This window comes from Oreochromis niloticus, linkage group LG5, assembly GCF_001858045.2.
Source record: "Oreochromis niloticus isolate F11D_XX linkage group LG5, O_niloticus_UMD_NMBU, whole genome shotgun sequence".
NCBI classification, from domain to species: Eukaryota; Metazoa; Chordata; class Actinopteri; order Cichliformes; family Cichlidae; genus Oreochromis; species Oreochromis niloticus.
Window position 1 is genome coordinate 9,674,846 of NC_031970.2, and position 22,122 is coordinate 9,696,967.

The following is a 22,122-nucleotide window of genomic DNA, read 5'->3' on the forward strand; positions in this document are numbered from 1 at the left end:
TACAGTGTATAAGGTTTTATAAGCATTAGATGTGCAAGATGCTGATTTTTGCTGCTCCAACTGCATCAAAGATTTCACTGATGTGTGCACCAAGAAAAACAATACACAAAAAAGCTAAAAGAGCAAAAAATAAATAAATAAATAAAACATATAGGTGAGCTAAATCAAGAAGCTTTTCTTGAGTGACCATAATTTTATATAAGACTTACTCTTAGCTGGTGTTGTGTTTCCCAACACAAGAGACTGTTTTCAGGGATTTCACCATGTCAGTTTTTGAGATAGATAAACTGTGTTTGTGTAAATGGAATTTTTCATCCCTATGGCTCACACTGAACAAAACAGACAGAAGGCAGAGGTGTTTCCTGGTAATGATACACAGTGTGCCTTTTTGATGAGGATCTGTCGTCATGTTTTTGTGTCTCTGAACAAAATGAGGAGAAGGTGCACTCAGTGAAACATGAGCCTAATGAAAACAGCACTGTTTCCCTCCAGATACTTCTTTGCCACATGCAGCATTTCATTATCACTGACAGACCTGTAGGCGCACGCACACACAGATAACCCTTGAAATGAAAACATCTGACTTAAAGGCAATGTCCTCCCAACATGATGAACACCAGAGTGGCCTAACGCCCTTCTTTACATTACAGTATATCAATAAAAACGAAGAACTTATCTCCACTCACCAGTGGCTGCAGATCAACCTTGGCATTGTAAATACAAATACATATTCGACAAAAAAACAAACAAACATAGGTACGGCATGTTCATGGGTAGTTAATAAGAAGAATCTGAAAGGTGAAACTAGTGTGTATGCATTATGATTTATGTTTGAAAATGCCTTAGCTGTTGGGATAGTATGTGACATGCACCCCTTCCCTTGAAATGTGATCATGCAAAACTGGAGCAGCCAGGAATCAAACCTTCCAATTAGTAGATGACCTGTTCTATCTCCTGAGAAGGTCATCTATTAAGTTCAGTCAAAATTTTGTAAAAACTTCATATGCTGAACTAAACTAAAGATAAATCCTTCGGGAGCTAAAAAGTGAAACAGTTTATCAACCTGCTTACCTCACATCATAATCAGAACACATCGTGACCTCTATGACAATTAGCTTTGGTGTTTTTGTTCTCTTTTCTGCTTTAATTATACTACTATGACAATTAGCTTATGTTGCATTGTTTCATTTTATATTTTCCTTTATTTCCTAATTTATTTGTGTTCATGTTTCAGGTTGGATAATCAGTGAAACATGGTAGAGACAATATCACCTTCTTGAATCCTTCTCAACAACAGAAAAACAAAAACTGGTCAGAAGTGGGGGGAATAAAAATGCAACCAACTACAGTGCAACAGCAAACAAAAAGAAGGTAAGATAACTGTGCAGTGGCTTTAGGGGAAGTCATGACTATTTGTGAATGGCCCGGCCAAAGTATAAACTTTAACTTCACAGAACATCTGTAGGGAGACCTGAAGACAGCAGTTCTCTGAAGCTTTCACAGGCTCTGCCAGGAGGAATGGGATAAACTGTCCAAATCCAGGTTCGCAAAGCCTGTAGAGACTTACCCAAGCAGACTGCTAGTGTAAGCTGTAACTGCTGCCAAGCTGGTTTCTTTTATCATGGGTTCTTAAGTCTAAACTGACAGAGAGGGGGGAAAAATCCAATATTATAGACTTAAAATTGTATTAAAACAATACTGAATACTTTCTAAGGTGATGGCATGTATACATTTTTGTATTGCAAAATAAAAAAAACAACCAAAATTCCAAATATGTGATGTTCATCTGAGGCCAAATCTGAGGTGAAGAGGATTGGTTTCTTTTAAGCTATCAAAAGAGACACAGCAGGCCAAAAATACATGTTGGTACATGGGGTTTGTTTGTGGTCTTTTCAGTCCCATCTACAGCAGCCTTAACCATGCAGGTCTAAGCTACCTTAGCTTGGTTTGAAATCAATTCTTGAGGACAGGTTAGAGGCCAGACTCAGTGAGGTACTTCACTTTTGTACTAGTACTTTAAAATGATTCCCTGAGCAAGCACTTGTGTGGGAAAACATGAAATAATGATATGGAATATGTTATAATGGAACAGAGTGTATTCAAAGACTGGAATCTTTGAAAGCTTACTTTATCAACCATAATATATTACTGATCAAACTTATGTAGGGATAAAAAACAACACAAAAGTCTCCTTGGAAACAGTCATTATTATTATTATTATACTGCAGTTACTTTTCCTTTTAAATATGAAAACAGTTCAGTAAAATTAACCCTACACGAGGGATCTGTGTAGGGGTAGTTATCTTGTTTATTTGTTATTGAAATAACAAACCAATTAATTTCATATTTCCTTTTCTTGTTCCAACTCATATAACATCTCCCAGATAGACAAGTAGATAGACACAAATGGAGAAAAAATAGAAACATGAACCTGCACTACATCAAAAACATCAAGGGTTTGTTCAAATTATATCGACAAAATACATCCTGGGTGGCCTGCTGAATATGGGAAAGCTCATAAGTATGCACATCACGATGAATGGATTAAGATCTAAAGAATCTCATTATTTACCTTGCATCTGAAATGAACAAAGGTACGTTATAGGTGCATTGTTATTTGAAGGAGAAAATAAATCACAAGTGAATAAGCATACTTGCTTGCTTGGCATGTGACTTTCTCAGCTTTGACACCCAACGTGTTCTCTCCTGAGAACTCTGCAGAGTGCAAAGCTGTTTAATTGTTGTGACTATTAGCAGGTACATCCAGAGACCAGAAATAGCAGATTTCTGTCACACCACGTCACTCTGACAGGCTGTCAGTTTCTGTTTTACTGGCATGTTGCTTGTCGCTAACAAAGATGTGTAAAGGTTTTCATCTTGACCAGGATTTTTTCACAATTTCCCTTATTAACCCGAACTTGCGCTCTTAGCATTAAGCACCTGAGTTTGTGAAAGCAGTGGGGAAACTAACTGTGAATGTGATAGAACTTAATGATTTCAGTGTGATTCACATCCAGCGACACATGGTAATCTGACTATAAAAAGAAAGTCTGCCTGCAGAAACTGCACTTACTATTGAGTTGAATGTCAGTCCTCTAGAATTCATTGCAGAACAAAAAACACATGACGTATTATATAAATATGTGTGTAAATAACAATTTTAGGCTTAGATATTTAGTTGGACTACATGTGCAGATAGGAATCTTATCCTAAATCAATTCATTTAGAATTTAGATTTTTACCTATTTAGGTCAAGACTTTGAATAGCAACATTTTCAAATATCCTAACATTACCTCAGATCCTAATTGCTATGCTAAAATTATGATCTGGCAGAGACAATTGGTGTTTCCTCCCTTTATGTTTTCCAGCATCATTTAAGACCTTTTAGTGACTGTGTGGTGCCATATTTATCTCAACTGTTTGCTTTGTTGAGCATCCTGTTGAGATGAGGAGCAACTTAATGATGATAATATTGGGACCCAAGGTGTAGGTGCAGTATTTTTCTGAGCAAATCATGCTGGCATGCAAAATAGCTGACTATATTTGCATCTGTAATTCAGACACCTGACAGATCCTTGCAACCCGCAGTGTGGCCCAAATGCAGAGCATCTGTTTCAATCACGTTGCATATGGAAAACATAGATGGAAAGACATAGTTTAGCTGCGCTACTTGGCATTCTAATTTTCTATCTGAAGAATGCTGACTTTCAACATTGCATGAGCTCAGTGTTTGTGATCTATGGTATGAGTGCAGACATATTATAGACTACAAAGTCAATAGCATAATTAATCTAGTAGAAAATAAGTATTTTTCACATTACATATCATTTATAAAACAAAAAAAAATCTGAAATTGAAATAGCAACATTTTGATCATCAGTTCCAGATACACTGTGGGGTTTTTGCTGTGGTACCATTATGGAGTACTTCCATTTGACTTCTGTTTGAGTTTAGTTTATCTTGTTCCTACACATAATAGCACACAAGTGCGCACACAGAGGCGATGTGATACACAGTCCTGACAATGATTTTAGATTATTCCACAGAACAGCTTTACCAGCAGTGGTAGGGCATCAAGATGTGCAGTAATGTGTAACCAAAGGCAGAGGGAAAGCTCTAGCTGGTAAACATAGGTATATTTTTTTAAAGAAGATTTTAAATGTAAAAACTGGAAAATGAAAAGAAAAATGCTCTCCAAATGTCTAATCTTTGAGGCGTCAGGGATACACACTATGCATTTTGCAGTGTATCACTGACTATAAATATTTAGTTACAAACCAAATCTTTTTAGTATAGACTACAGTCAACAGAAGATTGTTTTTTCTATATGTACTAATTTAAATTTGGCAGTAACGCTCTCTTCAGGGATTTTGAATATATACCTTACATGTGCCTATGTGAAAAGCTGGAGGTAGGAAGTGCTCCAGCAGCACAGAACAGAACACGTATCAGTGACAATGTATGTGACACTGTTTAGATCAAGAGATCAGGTGGAAGCAATTGAGTACCGGTAATTAAAAAACTTTTTTTTTTTTGCTCTTTAAGCATTTACTCTATATTGGCTAAGTGATATTTGTAAGGACATATTGTGTACTTTGTCTTTTGGTTCCTCATGACAGACACATAGCTCTCCATAGCAGGATTGTTGCAAAATGAAACAACATTAAATTCCTCATCTGTTTAGCTGATATTTTTCAGCACATTTACAAAAAGCATGCTCGATTTTAACTTGTGTTAAGCAACATAATCAAGATTGAACAGTTCTAGTGTTAATGTAAACTTAAACAGTCATAATAATTGCACACCAAAAAAGACTGAACACTTGGAAGTCTGCTTTTGTACTCTGCGAACAGTGGGCTCCACCATTGTTTCGCTCTGTGTCAGAGAAAGCAAAGCTCGCAGTGCAACAGCTCCTCACTCTTACACAGCAGGAGCTTTGTGTGTTGGCTGCAGCACAGCAAAGGCTGCATTATACCTAAGTGTCAGTGGGTAAAACAGCAGTGCGCTCACTACATTCAGGCAGAGATAATGGCTGCAGTTTTCTGCTCCAGCTTCATGCAGATTAAATTTACACAAAATTACAACATCTAATTTGCATTGTTTAACTATAAAATGGCCACTTAGTATGGGACTAGGATGTGAAGAAAAACAATATCTATAATGTTTTGATTTGCATGCTGAAATCTGCACAGATCCAGACAATTGTGTAATTGCTTCAGTCGCGTAGCTCCTTAATTTAATTTAGGGCCAGAAAAGAAATTTGGGCTTGGACAGCGGCTGCAAACATAAAGAGGACTCAGTTAAATTTTCAGTGAGGGATGTGGGTCAACTCTTTGAGTCAAACGCACCACTTCAGTATCCAGGCTTTCTCCGTAATTGCTATCAGCTGCTGTTGACACTGAGGGGAGATTAAAGTTTCACTTTGTTACTGTCAGGGTAAGTGGAGCAGCAAATAGCTGAGCCTTCTGAATAGAAAACCAATTCCTGTATAATGAAATAACAAAACATATTCTCACCGCTGAGGGAATGAACAACAACGTAGCACTGGATACAACAGGGATATTTGGCTATGATTCAGACTGATGCATTAGTATATAAAGGGACAGTATAGTAGTGGGAATTATTTCATTATCGCCATTATTTTCTTAGACTTGCTTATTCTGATACACTGTCTAGCTATAATGGGTTTAATTGAGCCAAAATGGTAAACTGTGACTCCAAATAATGCTACTTAATTTCAGCCGTGCAGTGTCACCGTACTGTCAAATGTTCAGTCCCAAGAGACTGGTGATAAAAACTCAGAGCATGCTTTAGACCTTTTCATAATATTTCCATCTCTCAGATTTGACCTTTAATATTTTGACATTCGACTGAATTGAGAGAAGCCAAAGCCAATAACACTGAGCTCATCCTGCTTTGTCTTCCACAGGGACTGACATCACCCTGCTTCAATCATGCAGATCACTCTGGGGAGCCCAAGTCTCTCTGCTGCCTACTTCAGCTTTGGTCAAGTTATGGTGACTTCTCAAAAAGGATTTGTGAACTGAGATGAACCTGCTGGTGATGTGACTGTTTCAGGTGAGGCAGTAGTTTCAAGATGTTTGTCCTCAAACATCAAAAAAAGTCTTGCCTACAAGAAAAACATTTGTTACAGGTAATAACTAAATAGTCTTGCCTACATTTTTTTCTTCTAGGCAAGACTATTCTTGTTAATTATTAGCCCACTGTCTCAGAAAAGCCTTCAGTTTAGTTCACTTCAGCACTAACGGGGACTAGTAAGAGGTCATATCTCCCCATATCACTGGCTCCATGTTAAATCCAGAAATGAATTCAAAATCCTTCATTTCATATACAAAATTCTGAATTAGCAGGCCCCATTATATGCTTAAGAAGACCATATTATCCTAATAGAACACTTTGTTCTCAAAGGCCAGGCTTACTCATGGTATAATAGCCAAGGGCTTGCTCACAGGGGATGAAGTGATCATTGAGATTCTCTAATGCTGCATGATCTTTACTAACATAAAGCACTAGAAAGACATGACTATTACTGTGAAATGGCACTAAATGAAATCAACAAAATTCAGTTGAACGGGGAAAAAATACCATGTTCCAAAGATGCCAAAAATACAGTAAAACTGGTTTCATTTATGAAATGCTGTCCAGCAAGTGTGATTATATCAACCAAATGTTACACTTTCATGTTTAGTAATAGCTGACAAAGTTTGATGATTTGTGATAACGGCAGCCAGTTTAAATTTTTTTGTATCTTTCCTTGTGAGGGAATGATATACAGTATGTAGAAGCAGTCAAAATGGATGCTTAATGACTGAGTAACTGTTTACAGAGTGAAACAGTTATAATTTTAAACACCGTAATGAAATATGTAAAACAGTCTTACCCAAATTGCCATAAAAATTGCAAGGGCTCCTAGCTGTGAAAGAGGTTTGGTTTTGTTGCACACGTGATTTTAATGTAGAACTGAAAATGCAATGCTCAAACATATATCATTATTCAATCTGAAAGTATAGGGATATGACTTTTGACCCACTTGGTCTAAGAACTAAAAGTCAGACAAACTTGACAAATGGATGTGAGTTTATCTTATGAGAGGCAAGGCTGCAAAAGGAAAGAACTCTAAAATCAAAAACATGGATGTTAAAATGCAAAAGGTGAATTTGACTACCACACATGAGAATGCCAAACAGTTGAAAAATGCTAGTTTGCACACTTGGGGTATGTGGGTGTTTGGTGTGTGCACGGTTGAAAGATTTGCCAGTTATTGATTTTTGCACCATATTTCTGCTTTGAATGCTCATATTAGCTCAACAAGATCACTTCGATTTTGTCTGCAATTGATGAGACAAATGACCTCACTGAGTGGGATATTTTGTTTATTTGACCAGAGACAAATAAACAAAATGTCAAAGACATTTTGAAAAAAAGGCACATTTGTCTGTAAAAGAAAAGCTAAAGGTTACTTTTTATTCACTTATGGTTTCATATATGATAACAGTCTCTTGGACGAATTCCAGTTTGTTAGTTTTTTTTAAAAAGTTCCTAAAAGAAAATCTGCTTTGTGATGTAAGAAAAACTGAACTTGGAGAACTTTTAAATGTTATTTAAACCTGTGGCAGAACCTCATAATGAGCTGTTCATTATTTTTTCCAGTGTATGAAGGAGGAAGTCAATTAACCCCAACAATAATGGTGACTAAATCAAGTTGTCACAGTGCAGAAACATTTAATACTGTTTATTGTTTCAGAACGTAAGTGGATGTTGTTTCTGTTTATGGCAGTCAGTGATAATGTATCAGTGCTACAGCCTGCATATGTACTTCTGCTTAAAATATTGCCCGTGCATACTGTATGGTTTAAAGCAGCTAAATGCATGTACTTTGCTTTGCTAGTCTGAGAAGGTTGCCTTTAGGGCTTTCTGGCAGATGGCTCTCCTTCCTTTTATATTATTTTCAATTTTCAGAGGCATTTTGGGGCAGGTATAAACAACAAAACAAGATTTGTTTTAAAAATCATTAAGGTGAAAACAAGCCCTTGCACTGTACAAATCTTAGAGAACCTTTTATAAAAATACATATTTTAGAAGATTAAATAGATTAAACTGGTTTTTAATGGATTTTTAAATGTGATTCAAAATTTTAGAAAATGCAAAAAAAGACAGACTAATATTCTCTAATACATTCAGGACGCCATACTTGTTTCTTTCATGGTTACTGCATTTTAATCCTACTTAAGTCAAAATTTACACTGGTAAAAGCAACTTTAAAGTTTATGATTTAAAAACCTGTTCCTGTGCCCTTTTGTACTGCTTCCAGCTCTCCTGCTATCTTTATAATGTTCCATAGGCTGCTTCACAACCGCATCTGCATTTTCATGATAGACCTAAAATTTGTACAGTGAGCAACAAATTCTGTGTAAAACTGCCCCAACTTTCATTTCTCTCAAAGATCATTGTTGATAATAACAGCTGGATGTTAAGCTTACAACTCAGAGACCAAACAGCAGTTTTCAGTCCACAATGTCCAAGCACAAGGGTGGTGCATCAGGTCAGGAGCTTGTTTGGGCACAAGCCTGACAAGGGGTGTGTACTGTGAACTATTCCCCAAGGGTCAAGCTGCCAACTCATTTAACTTGAGGGGGTCACCATTTTGACACAAATGGTGCAAGCGAGCAGACAGTGGTGTCTACAAAGCAAGCCCTGATTAACAGACAAAGATATTGAATTGATTCTTTGATTAGTATAATAAGCAAAAAAAAAACAATTTTTTTTTTTGATCATCAGGTCTTCTATTTGAGTATGACATTCAGCACTCTTTTCATCTTAGTTTGCATGCTGAAATGATCCAGTACAGTAAAAATGTCTCTTTTATCAAGATAAATTCAAAGCAAAAACACAACACCTTCGATCACATTGTGACACCTAGCAAAAAAAGCCCCTACAGTTAATGTTAACATGAAGAATCAAATTGCAAAGTGAGGTAGTGCATGCTGAAAGTGCAAACTCTGTCACGATGCTCCAAGTTTCTTTAAAGCACTTCTCATCTGTGCTAAACATAGCACCCCCCATCTGTTAAAGACCTTATGACACAGTGTGTGAGGAATCGACTCTCTGCTATCTGGGTCTCTATCTCTCTGCTCTGCTTTCTGTGTGCTCCAAAGACGGCACCTCGAGTGACCCTTTATTCAAGCTGCTGAAGCTTGTAGAAAACACAACCGGGTCTTTCGATGACACATAAGAGGACTGACTGCTGTTTTAGTGAGCCAAAAACAACAAGACTCTCAATCCAGGACAAGAATGACTTCCTCAAAAAAAAACTACAGCATGATCTCTACCTGTAATCAGTGATGTGAACACTGAGCGGAGAGGATGAGGATATCTCAAATCTGACCACAGAGGATGCTTTACACCAAACCATTTTGGCAGCTCAGTATGTCACAGTCAGTCCTGGTATAGACCTACAGATCCATCATTGAAAACATCCTCACACCATCCATCACTGACTGATATGGTTCTGCCCCCCACCGTTCCTAGGGAAGCATGTCATTCAAACCACTGAGGAGGCTATCGAGTGTTGACTGCACTGCATTACACACACGCATTACACACACACACACACACACACACACACACACACGCACACATGCACACACACACACACACACACACAATAATGATGTGTGAAAAGGCAAAGATTTCCTCTAACCCTGTCAACTGGGACAGCCACCTGTTCGACCCATTGGGTTTACTTAAATCACCTGCCACTAAGAGTGTTTCCTTGCAAAAGCAAACATTCTCATATGGAAAGATAAGTCAAAACTACAAGATTACACACTAGTGCTTTAAATTTTTATTGATTTAACCTTTCATAATTTTAAGGAAAGCACATTTTAACCTTACAAAGGCAGACTTCTTGTTAGACTAGAAGTTGGTGTCATCAGTGGCTCTCAGCTTTCTTTGTGCTGCACCACCAAGTGTGTCAGTGAACACAAATGTGTATGTAATGCATTTCAATAGGAAATATATTTCAAATCAGGAGCATGTACTTTTTGTATTTTTGTAGAGAAAGCAGGGAAGTGTCACTATGGGAACCAGGAGCAGCAGTGTTGTATTTTAACACAAACTAAGACATTTTTCTAAACATAAACAAGTGGTTTTGTTGCCCAAGTCTAACCTAGTTGTGTTTAATCCTAAGCCTAATCAAGCAACACTTTTGTACTGAATTATGAATTTACAAATCATACACATGATGTTTGAAAATCTGTGAAATGTATATATGAACTGATATGGCCTGATTAAAAACAAAATTTAGATTAATAGAATAAAGGCTGTGATGATATCACAAAGCTAATGAATAATTAACACAAGGCAGAACTGCTTTTGTTTTTGTTTCTATCACAGATATATTTCTATAATGAGTTAATTTAATTTTGTAAAGTAAATAAATAAACCTATTCTATAATTTGTTTTACTTCTATGTACAACTCTCTCTCATCCACTCCATTCACATCAATACGATATAAACAATATAAAAACAAGAAAGTTGTAGCATAATCCAAACCAACTCAGTACCAGCACATCCACCAATACAAGCAGCACTCAAACAATAAGTATTTAAATGTATAGTAGTAAAGGAAGGATTTACTTGCAGGGCTTATGCATCAGAATGCATTAGTTTTAACAAGAGCCACAAACGCTGGTTATAAAAATGCACTTGAATGCAGCATGGTTCCTTCTGCAATATTGTGTGCTAAATTTATCACCAGGTACAAAAGTTTTTCCAAACATTTTGTTCTTCTACTTTTTTTTCTTTATTCTCGGGATTTGCTGTTTTACATTAATGTGAGCTGAATATGTGGATATTTGGAGACCATCATCCAGATAAAAGGGTCACTTTTTGCAGTGAATCACATTCGTTGCATCCCTAAAACTAAACCCGAGAACACTTTTTGTACAAAAACAAAAACCACATACTTCCAAGTGGATCCACCAAAATTTAAACTTTTTTGCAATCTCCCGGGCAAGTGTTGCAATTCTGGAAACTAAAGAAACATTTGTTTTGGAACAGGTTAAGGGGTGGGAGGGTGCTTGTGATGTGAAACTACAACATTCTCACTCTTCAATTTAAGCGAGAGCTGGGGTTCTCAAAGTTTTGATTATCGAGTGCTGATTAAGGTTTCCACTACCAGTTTATTATTGAGTGCAGCAATAAAAAAATATACATGTTAAAAAACAAAGTTAGCATTTCTTTCCATCTTTTAAACTTGTTTACATGTGTTAGGTAGATGGCTGTTACACTTCTTGACACCATCGTTGCTGGTCTTGTTCTGTGGTATTATAGGATGACATTAATGGTGGCTGGATTAAATGTACAGTTGTTCCTGCCATCCTTGTGCTCTGGGCCTCCCACAGTGACTTTGTGAAACTGATTCTATAGCAAACCATTTTTAAACCTCTTGTTATGTCACCGGTAGCCAGAGTAATCCCACCACCTGCCCAGTGTATACATTATTTTTGCAGTTTTAGTTTGCATTGTGGCTGATTAAGATGAAGGATCGGAAGCATGCTATGGCAAAAATAATATACTTTCACTTTATCAGGTAAGTTATGCAATAATATCACTTTGAAACATCCTATTAAAGGCTCACTTGTATAACAGGAGGTTCTTTCCCTTAAGGAATCATGATCACAACCCACAGTACCAAATCTCACATCTCTAGCCGCAGCCATTACTCGCACTATATAGGCAGAGTAAGGAAATTTTAAAAATTCATTAGGTAGAATTAGGAGTAGGTGGTCATGAATAATAAACATTTTATCTTTGTCTTTTAGCTTTTAAAACAGCTTTCTGGAGGACTGAGTGGGCTGTTAGAAAAGATGAAGTTAGAGAAATCTAAACAAGTTTGGGTGAATAAAAGGTTGCAGATTTGTTCAAAATAGACTGATGTCAAAACCGACCATGATATTCAGTCTTCAATAATTTAGCGGGTTATTTCAGGAGGTCCAGGTGGTTTAGATTTAGTTTTACTGCCTCAGAGTGGAAATTCAAAAGAAAAAAAGAATAGAAGAGGAAAAAAGGTCAGTAGTGTGTCATGAGGTTAAAAGTTTGACATACTGAATTTTGGTGTCTGCACTTGTAAGTGTGTAAACCACAAAGACAATGAGCAACAACTCAAAAAAATGTTAAAGTGTTGGACCAACTAATAAAAACTAAAATGATTCAGTTTTTCTTTTTCCTTTTTTTATTTTAAGTGATGATTCGGACCATATAATCTAAGATGCATGGTTCGAATTTAGTACTAATTCAACATTAGTAGTGCTTTTTTGGTTAAAAAAATAGATCTAACAGTGAGAGCAGAGATGGAATGAGAAACATTAACAACACTCTGGTCCATTTAGGTGTCAGAGAAAGCCATTACTGCAAGTCAGTGTGCACTGAAATTAGCCAAACTAAATCTCAAACATCAAACATCATTAATATTAAATACAAATTTGCTTTTCCTGGAATTACATGTCAAAACCTCTGCAGTAGAAAAGCTTTATAAAAGTGAGAAGCAGGTAAACGATGGCTAGGAATTAAAAGGTGACATTGCAGAGTGGACGGTTTCTTCACTCAAGTGCTCCTCTTCACAGGGACCACTACTTGATTTTGAACAGTCTTGAATAAGTTCCATCAGGCTCTAATATTTCTGCTGCAAATCAAAATAAATTCAAGCACATCCCTGTGTCTTGTTCCAAAGCACAAGTTCCACAGATTTATATCCTTCCAAAGAATCTCCTTTTTGCACAACTGATCATGTATCACAAACACTTAAGCAATCAACAAAACATCAATGTCGCTCTAGCATGATGACAAAAAGCCACAATCACAAAAGAAGCCACATGGTGTTTACAGAGGTTCACAAGTCCACTGAAACATTTGAATGCATCTACCATATGGTGGTAGAAACACACATATATGTCTTCCGCCACCTCATCAACTTGGCAGCTAATGAGTGAAGTTTTAGGGATGGATTTGGCTAGATGAAAGACGAAACTAAGCCAGTTAATGATGAATGGGGGTGCCACACTTTTGAAGATAAATCAAGACAGAGGGGTTTTTTTTCGCCATATTTTTTTGGCTTCGAATTACCAACTGGCTTCCAGCAAAATGGTATATCATGTAGTGTGATGACACTCCAGACTCACATAAAAATGACTGATACATTACAACAATTGGCAGAAATGATTCATCATTTTTTTAAATAAAGGGAAAATGATGGAAAGCATCCCGCGGTCAGGTCTCTTTCTCTGCTGTGTGCTTTAAAATGCCCCAAGATAAAGCCTCACAATCCAATAAAAAGCCACTTAATAACAAAGATACAGAATGTCCTCATAAAGACCCCAAGATATCATCAATATCCAACCATCAAAGTTATTGCACTGCAGAGGACGGAGTGGCAAAGAAGAGGCAAGCCGTTTACCTTGGCCCTGAATTATTTTCCTTAAACCGTGAAGACCGCAAAGCAGTACACAGTGTCACATTCACTGACCCTTAAAAAGGGCTTTTACTTGTATGTCATCCTTCAGTCCGTGACTTTACACACACGATCTTGAATAGACTGATCAGAACTGGCAGGTTATATGCTGAGCTTATGTCTGCTCTTTTGGGGGTTTTTTTATTTATTTTTGAGGGCTTATATCTGAACATTTTTTGTTCTTGTTTTCAACATGAAGCTACCCACACAACAGATATATATATAAAAAATAGCGAGGAACAGCTATATTTGTTTATTTAAAATTCTGTGAGATTTCCTGTTCTTTAATGTTGACATGCTGTGTTCCTGAACAAACATAAAATGCCACAGTCTTCCTTTGCCTCAAACATTAAAAAGGGCAAAAAGTCAAAATATTGTGTTCAAAGCACCTCTGCTGCATATTCCCAGTAAACTTCAAATGCACACAACGACATATTTATGCAGAGCGCGTGCTGTATAGGAACAGCATGTCATGGTCCAATTAAAGATTTTTCAATCTCGTTCACACATATTTTTGGAAATTAAACATGGTGGTGAAGATGACATGGAGAGTTTGCAATTATAAATATTTCAAAGCAACATCAGTCTTACTTCACTATTGGTCAATAAGCCATTATGGTCCTCTGCTAAAGTGATTGGATATGCACGACTGCTCATGATTCATTAGTCTGCCCTCCCGTTTTGTGGGACATTCAAAGTTTTCAGACTGTGTCTTTATTCTAAGTTCATAAATGAGTACCTATAGGCACATCAAATAATGGCAAGGCAAGATCAAATTTAATAAAACCAAAAACAGGAATTATTAGAAAAAGACAACTTGATGCCTGTCTTTGGACCTATGTTACCATTTGATGATGCAGCATGTAAAAGTCTATTTATTTTAAACTTTTTTATGCTTTCTAAAATTTCAACATTTCTATATTTCTAGAATGATTTCTCTTTTTTTCTGTTCTGTAAATGTTAAACTCGAAGATGTAAATGGTCTGGTGATTCATAGCACTTTTCTACTCTGAGCACTCAAAGTGCTTTCTACTGCAAGCCTCATTCACCCATTTCCACACACATTGACACAGCACTTGATTATTTTTATTCTCATTGCAATTTGTGGTTCAGTATGTCGCCAGATGATGCCTTGACATGCTGATTTTAAGAGCCAGGGATCGAACCACTGACCTTCCAATTAGTGGACGACCCACTCAACTTCCTGAGCCACAAACAGCTTAAACTGCCTATCAAACTGTATTTGTTATTTGAATTATTGTAGTGCAGTAACAATGCAAATAAACAGTCACTTGTAGTAAATGTGATTACATGATTAAACAAATAAAAAGCAATCGATCACATTGCACACAGTGTTTTCACCACAGCCTACAGCGTGTTCTTTATTTGCACTTTACGCATCAGAAACTAAACTACATTAGTAAAAGAGTAAAAGAGTAAAACTTCTAGAAAGTGAAATTAAGATAAGAAACATTAGAAATATTGGAAAGCCAAGCTGTTCTTGTGTATTTTCCCCATCTGGGATTTTAAGTCAGCATCTTTGGCTGGACTTTTTCCATGCTCCGACATATAGGCTACCTTTATTTAAACACTAGACTAAATGTATGTGTACTATACATTTGTGGTAACAAACCCAAAGAGGGTTATAAAACTATTGCCCTTTTGCTGTAGACATTGTTTTAGGGTCTTTCAGCACTTTGCTTTTATTATGGGGCCTGTTCCTGTTCTGTTTTGATTCACTCTCTCTGCTACATGAGGTCTTTTTGTGAAAGTACCTCCAAGTACCTTCACAGCATCAAACACTAACTGGGCAAATTTAATAACTAGTTGATGCACTAAACACTGGCTTGTTGGTGGCACAAGCTGTTATTGCATATACTGTCATTAAGATAAGTGATCTTTAATGCCCATGTGAAAAGTGGATGTAGAATGTGTGCTACTGAAAGCACCTTAGGATAAAAGAAAACTCACCATCCTGAAACCAAAAAAGAGGCTCTTTAGCAATTGTTTAAGGTATATGCTTAATAATAAGTATTTTAGACAAAACCTTTCCCTTGCTGAGCCACTTTGGTGCCTAAATATAACCAAGACCTGAGTGAAAAACACCTGCAAGTGGTGCTAGACAACTTTGCACATCCAATCTCTCAACTGACAGTTGGGTGTGTTTGTGTCACCTCCACCCCACCTGCCTCCCAATATGGTCCTTAAAAGGACTTGTGATTAATGCACTGAAGCATTTACAGCTAAAAGGGCAGACATTTCCCCCATGTGCACTTTTTTCATTCATCATGCCGTTGCTGTCATTTATGGTAGTTTCTTTCCTCTGCTCTCAGTTTTACGCCTGCTGTGTGGGTCTCAGAGTGGAAGCCAGTGCCCTCCCCATACAAAAAGCAAAGAAAAGACCAGAAAATGATAATGATAATAAAAATGTTAGAGACAATTCATTATCAAAGGGTAATTCATTATGTTGTTGCATGTGCAAAAAGGTTCCCAATGTAAAATGACACCTGGACCCTCAAAGAAGTAAACCTGTGGAAAAAATGAGATATATAATCTTTGTAGTGTTGCAAATCTATTTCACCTTTTGTCATAATACACAATAATTATTATTATTGTAACAATAACGCAGGTTATTATTGACATACCTAGAATTCCCACACATTTTGAAGCCCAGGGTATCTTGCATAAATGGAGAACCCCCAGTTAACAGCTTCTATAGTTTGGGATACCACAGAAGCTAAGAATCCACAAAGAATCCTTTATTCTGTATGTGAGAATAAAGGTAATAAATAGGAGTTTATACACAAACACTGAACCACAGACTGTGTTAACCACACACTGACTCTAATAGAGGTGCTTTTCACCTTGACAATGAAAATAAATAGCTTCAAATGAATCTCATATAAACAGTCATTGAGTCTCTTTGTCATAATTTGCAGTGTGACTGAACTCATGTATGGAGGTACTCAGGAAAATTGTTATTTTCTTCTTCTTTGTGATCACTGTAATAAATTATGATTACAATCACAATGGCAGGAAAACTGACCTGTTTTTGCTCTATAGGGATACTGAAGAGGCAGTGCTGCTAAAAGGTTGGGCACACAACTGTCTTGGCCCAGGCCAGTGGGGGACTGATGAAGGCTGACGTACTTTTCAGCAGTGGGCAAAGTTTGCAATGACGGTTGGAGTAACCTGCTACTCTGATTTTTAACATTAGTTATATTAGCTAGCAGAAGTGTGCCCAGCTCTGTTAGCCATTGTATGACAGAGTCGAGTGCATGTGATTGAAGTCAGAGTCCGGATGCCAGCAGTCAATGTGTTTTAATGTAGCTAGCAGGCTGAAAGAATGTAGACGTTTGCAGCTAGCATTAACACTTATAATAAACTTGCCCTACCATTTCTAGAGTAAGGTTTTACCTGTCATTTTATAGGGCATCAGTAGAACGAGTGGATTAATCACCTATCAGCTAACTTGGACAGTACTTGTTTGTACTGTTGAAAGCAGTATCCATTCAAGCTAAATGAGAAGTTGTGAATGCTAACTTATGAAATGTAGAAGTCTATTCTAAATTGCTACAATGTATGTGTAGTTTGGTGCAGTTATTTCATTGTATTTTCCATATTTGTAATGTAGGTCTGTTAGCTTTTCATACTGAGAACTATATTTTTTCATTATGAAAATCTAAGCAGCCCGTGCAGGTTCTAGCACCCAAGTTAAATCCTTGTCTTGGAACTTGGACCAACAGACTAGATTTGCAACTGTACAGACTAAAGCTGTAACCAGGGGTGCACATAAGTGGTCTGCAGGTGCGCATTCGCTGTCAAAATAAAAGATGTACACCAGATAAGAAGTTGCAACACACGTTTGCGTACATATAAAAGGCACTGTGTTTGTCCGCTAGAGTGGGATTTTCACAGCATATTCTGCACCACATCTCTGTGCGTTCATCATTTGTTTGAAGCCAGCTCACCTCCTGCAACCACTTTTCCGAGAATATGCGCTTCTTTTGCGGTTCGGACTCCCTCTGACATTTCTTTGGAGGTTGAGGAACACCAAAGTAATTGCTTAAAGGAGCTTGCTTCTTTGACATCTTTAAGAGTTCTAAACAAATGTCTGTCCTCCTCCAGAAAATCTTATGTACGCAAACACGCGTTGCAACTTCTTATCTGGTGCGAGTCTTTTATTTTAACAGTGCATGCACACCTGCGGACCACTTATGTGCAGCCCTGGCTATAACGTAGCATCTGCATTGCACATTATGAGGGCAAGGAGCTTAAATGAATTTCCTTATTTGCATTCAATCACAAAAACCCAGTGGAGAGCAGACGACTACATCTAAACCACCACCTGCACTTCAAAGTGCAGTCTTTTCTATTCACCATGATTTCATTGTTTAATTCATCACAAACGAATTAAAATAAAACACAATACTGACCATTCAAAAGTAAAGATCACCTCTTACAGGTACAGGGGATGATTCAAATATTAAAGCTTGCTTTCTTTCTTTATTATTTCCCTCTTTACATGAGTTGGAGAGCTGCTAGCTATTAATAGTGAATAAATTCAGAGTGCAATAATAAAAATTCTTAACATGATTCTCATTAGTATGCAAGGTGCTGATGGCAGCAGCTCTGCATTTGTTAACAATATCCACACAGTTTGCAAAGCCAAGGAAAATGAAGTAAAAAGACCCAGACTATTGGAGGGACACTTCCAGGCTTCTGTCTCTTTTCTTTTATAGTTCAGATATAATCAGACTCACAGCCAGCTTTTGCCTTGATTGTAATCAGGATTACGTGAGAAGGAGTAGGAGTATTGTAGCTTCAGACAAAAATGATACCAACAAAAGTCTCAGTTCTGGAGGATGTTAACTTTTGGGTGAGTCGAAGAATAACCTAAAATATCAAACATATATACATATAACATTATCATATATTTTAAATTACAACTGACAGTAAGATCTGTTTCCTTTTCTTGAGGAAATGTATGTAGAGGGAGTAAAAGCTGGCTAGGCATAACTAAGCTGTCAAACTAAAAGCTTATTATCTTCATTAAGTGCCCAGATGACAGTTATCACCAGCCCAATTATCCATACCACATATCTGTCAACCTACTGGAGAACCTGTCTGCAAACCGCAAGAAGCGGTTCCCACATTGCAGTTCATAAAGTTGCTTAGTCCAATCTCCAACCTAAAGATCAGTGTTCCCTGTCAGCTCAGAATGAACTCTGCATAGTCCTCCTACCGGCTCTGCCCCTGTTGCTTTCCTTGTGTTGTTTAATGAATAAACGACTCAATTATTGATGATCTTGGGGTTCCTTAATTATTAAAATGTGCCTGCAGTTGAAAGCAGTGCGAGGGTTAATGCGAGTGATATAGTGGCTTTGCAAAAACAAAAAACAAAACCAACTCTTCCTTAATCGGGATGATTAGCTCTGGATGCCCACAGTTCAGGTTCTGGTGTGACAAAAGGGAATGGATTTGGGGGAAAAAAACAGCACAGGCACAAAGTAATGCAGAGCAGATTGTACACACCACATAACGCCATTCATAATATACACAATCATCTGATCATGAAGTAATTACAAAGAAGCTGTGTACTGTGTATGCATTGCAATACTGCCGTACTGGCGGCCAAATTTTTCTAGTAGTATTGTAGTTATTTTTAGCCAGTGGTACCTTTTTCTGGTAAGGAGGCGGATGCTTGCTGCTTTTGCTAATTGGCATTTTGGCAGCATTACGAGCCAGCAGGCAGCTTCTCAATTACTGGGTAGTTTTCTCTAACAAACCTGCAAGTACAACAGTGTCTTCAGTTTGCCTTAACCTATTAAAAACAATTGCATGTAAATATATTTTTTCCCTCTCCAAAATACCATCTTTTTGTCACTTCAATGCAGGGATATGCAATTAATAGTTGCATAACCAAAATAACCAAAATAGTAACATTTTACAAAAAAACACAGGTTCTCAGGTAAAGAAAAGCTATCCTGAAAGTAAAACCCAAAGTTCCTTGAGTTCCAGCTAAATACCCAAATTTACAACAGAAATAAGAATATTTATAGCCTGGCCCCAAAAAGTGAATTTCAAAAATAAATGGGTAATGTTGTAGATATCTTAGCTTGTATGGCAGATGATGAATTGCCACTAAAGCAACAATCCATAGTCTCTCTCTTCTGACATCCTAAGACTCTGTTGCACATCAAGGCTCATGGAGACTGAGTATTTCAGAGAGTGGAGCAGAACACCAACAAGGAGCAGCAACAATAGAAAACAGCTGCCTTTGAATGGTGGATCAGGAGATTTGTTAGATTTATCATGCTCTCAACATGGCCCCTTTCGACTTGAAATACACAAGTCCTTTGATTGCTACAGCCTCCCTGACATGAGCTTTCAATCAGACCCTTTGAGAGCAATTCCCTGGCCAGGCTTTGTCATCTATATTTCCACAACTGTTTGGAGCCCTGATTTTTGAGGAGCTTTCAAAAGGCGATCAGTTTTACCTCTCCTGACCTCCACTTGTCTCCAGAGATGAAGACATATCCGGTCCTTGTCAAATAGGCTGTGTGCACTCAATTATACATAAGACTATTGTTATACGAACTCCCTTAGAGTTTCATGGCAGGATCAAACCAAAGGGTTGTTTTTGTAGTGTTTTGATGTTTAAATGAAACATTGAGAAAACCAGCTCTTAGTCTAATATACAGGATAGGCAACAATTAAATCAGCTGGTAGACCTTTACCTTTTGCACAGTTATTTGTTTAATCTTCGTCTAATGCATTTTCAGTAACTGACTAATTTCTTTGGATTCATGTGCAGAGGGAGAATAGGGTTAAAGAACAATGAAAAGCTGCAAAAGAAAAAGAAATGGGAAGAAGCATGAAGTCAGCAGAGGCATGTTTAAGGTAGATAAGGTGAAACCAATTGACGGATCCTGCTCTTTCCCAGTGGCAACAGACATTTTATTGGCAAGTCAGTAAGATAGTCTCCCTGCCCCAAGAATAAGCTAGAGAATTGCAACAGCTGGAAAAAATGCTATTGGTCACAGCAAGTCATTGAAAATGGAGGTCTCAGAGCTGTGAGTGTCTCCCATGAAATCCTGCTTTTCCTCTTTTGAAAGGTGTGGCATATTTCTAATGAGATCCTTCTATCACCCTCCAAGTGAGAATTCACAAAGTAATTAAAACATTCAGACCTAATGTAAACTCGCTCCCGTTAAGCCTGCATACAATTATCAAGATGTGACTGCAAAATGCTTGACATTTATGGACTGTGGCTAGACTGATTATTCAAAATACCTGCATTTTTGTGATATATATGATTTTGTACCTCATCGTGAACCTTTGACAATAAGGTTAAAAACAAAACATTTCTTTGGACGTCAAAGAGGCAGACCTCGTGCTGTGGAGGGAAACATTGTATCATACATGTGTTAGATGCTACAACCGACAGTTTGGTGAAAGGGGAGGGGGGTGACGAAATGTGTCACTTCAACCCTAAAACAGTCCTGGGATGCTGTCCCTGGACACTTCGGTTCTGGCATGCGCTCCTTGATCAGTAGGCTCCAGCAGCCAGGCACATGGCGGGAGAAAGGATTGGCAGTTCACAGCTAGCTTTCAGGACCAGTTGGATAAATGATTAAAACAGCATGATGGGCAGCTTTGTTACACAGACGGGGTCATGGAGGGCTGGCAAGTCACTCCTTGACAGGAAGAAGAAGAAGAAGCGGGGGGGGGGGGGATACCCGCACAGAGCTACCCACGACTAATTAGATCTGGCAGGCAGTAGAAAGTGAGTTATAATGTAATCTATTCATAATCATGATACTAGGATGACTACTGAATTTGGCATGTAGCAATGGAAACAGCCATGTCTACGAAGAATGAAGTACAGCCTCAGAGGCTTGAAAACACAGAAGCCACGCAGCTAGAGATACTTCTGATGATGCTGGAGTAAGGGCTGCAACTAGCATTTTTTACAATTTCATCATCAGCTGTTGTCAAAGCATCTTTAATCTGATAACATTCGCCAAATTTCTTTATTGTATTTTTACCCATCTGACACAAATCAACACACTTCAACTGTAACAAAAGAATCAATGTATGTGTATAACACTTCATTGGTTAGATTTCTATTGACAAAAAAAGCTTAAAAAAGCTGGATTCATTAGTTATTAACTTTCTGATATTATATTTCACAAACTAGTTAGCACCTTACTGTGGAGACAGCACTTGAGTCTGTGCCACCATCTGCTCAGCCGAGATGTTTCCCTGCTAGATGATGCAGACAGTGGTGAGAGCAGAGTAAACAGCTGAGTCAGAGTCGCTCTGCTGGACAAACTATTTAATGACAGCATTTGTAACATACCCCAGGCATCTTTTTCTGCAATATGTTGTTTAAAACAAAGTTTCCATATCAGTGAACATCAGACGTCATTCATGCTGATATTCATACCTGTGATAGGCCAACACTATCTGATATTACCAGCCACTGACTCCACGATCAAGTTATCAATTAACTGGTTAAATTTTATTTTAATTCATTAGTAAAATACAATTTCAGACTGGTGACCATCATAAATATGAGGAGAT

At 37.6% G+C, this 22,122-nt stretch overlaps 1 protein-coding gene across 6 annotated transcripts in view; it reads right to left on the reverse strand.

Moving 5' to 3' along the window:
* LOC100700221 (metabotropic glutamate receptor 4) overlaps positions 1-22,122 on the reverse strand; it is a 183,902-nt gene that overhangs the window by 79,986 nt on the left and 81,794 nt on the right. The gene's annotated exons all lie outside the window — the stretch shown is intronic.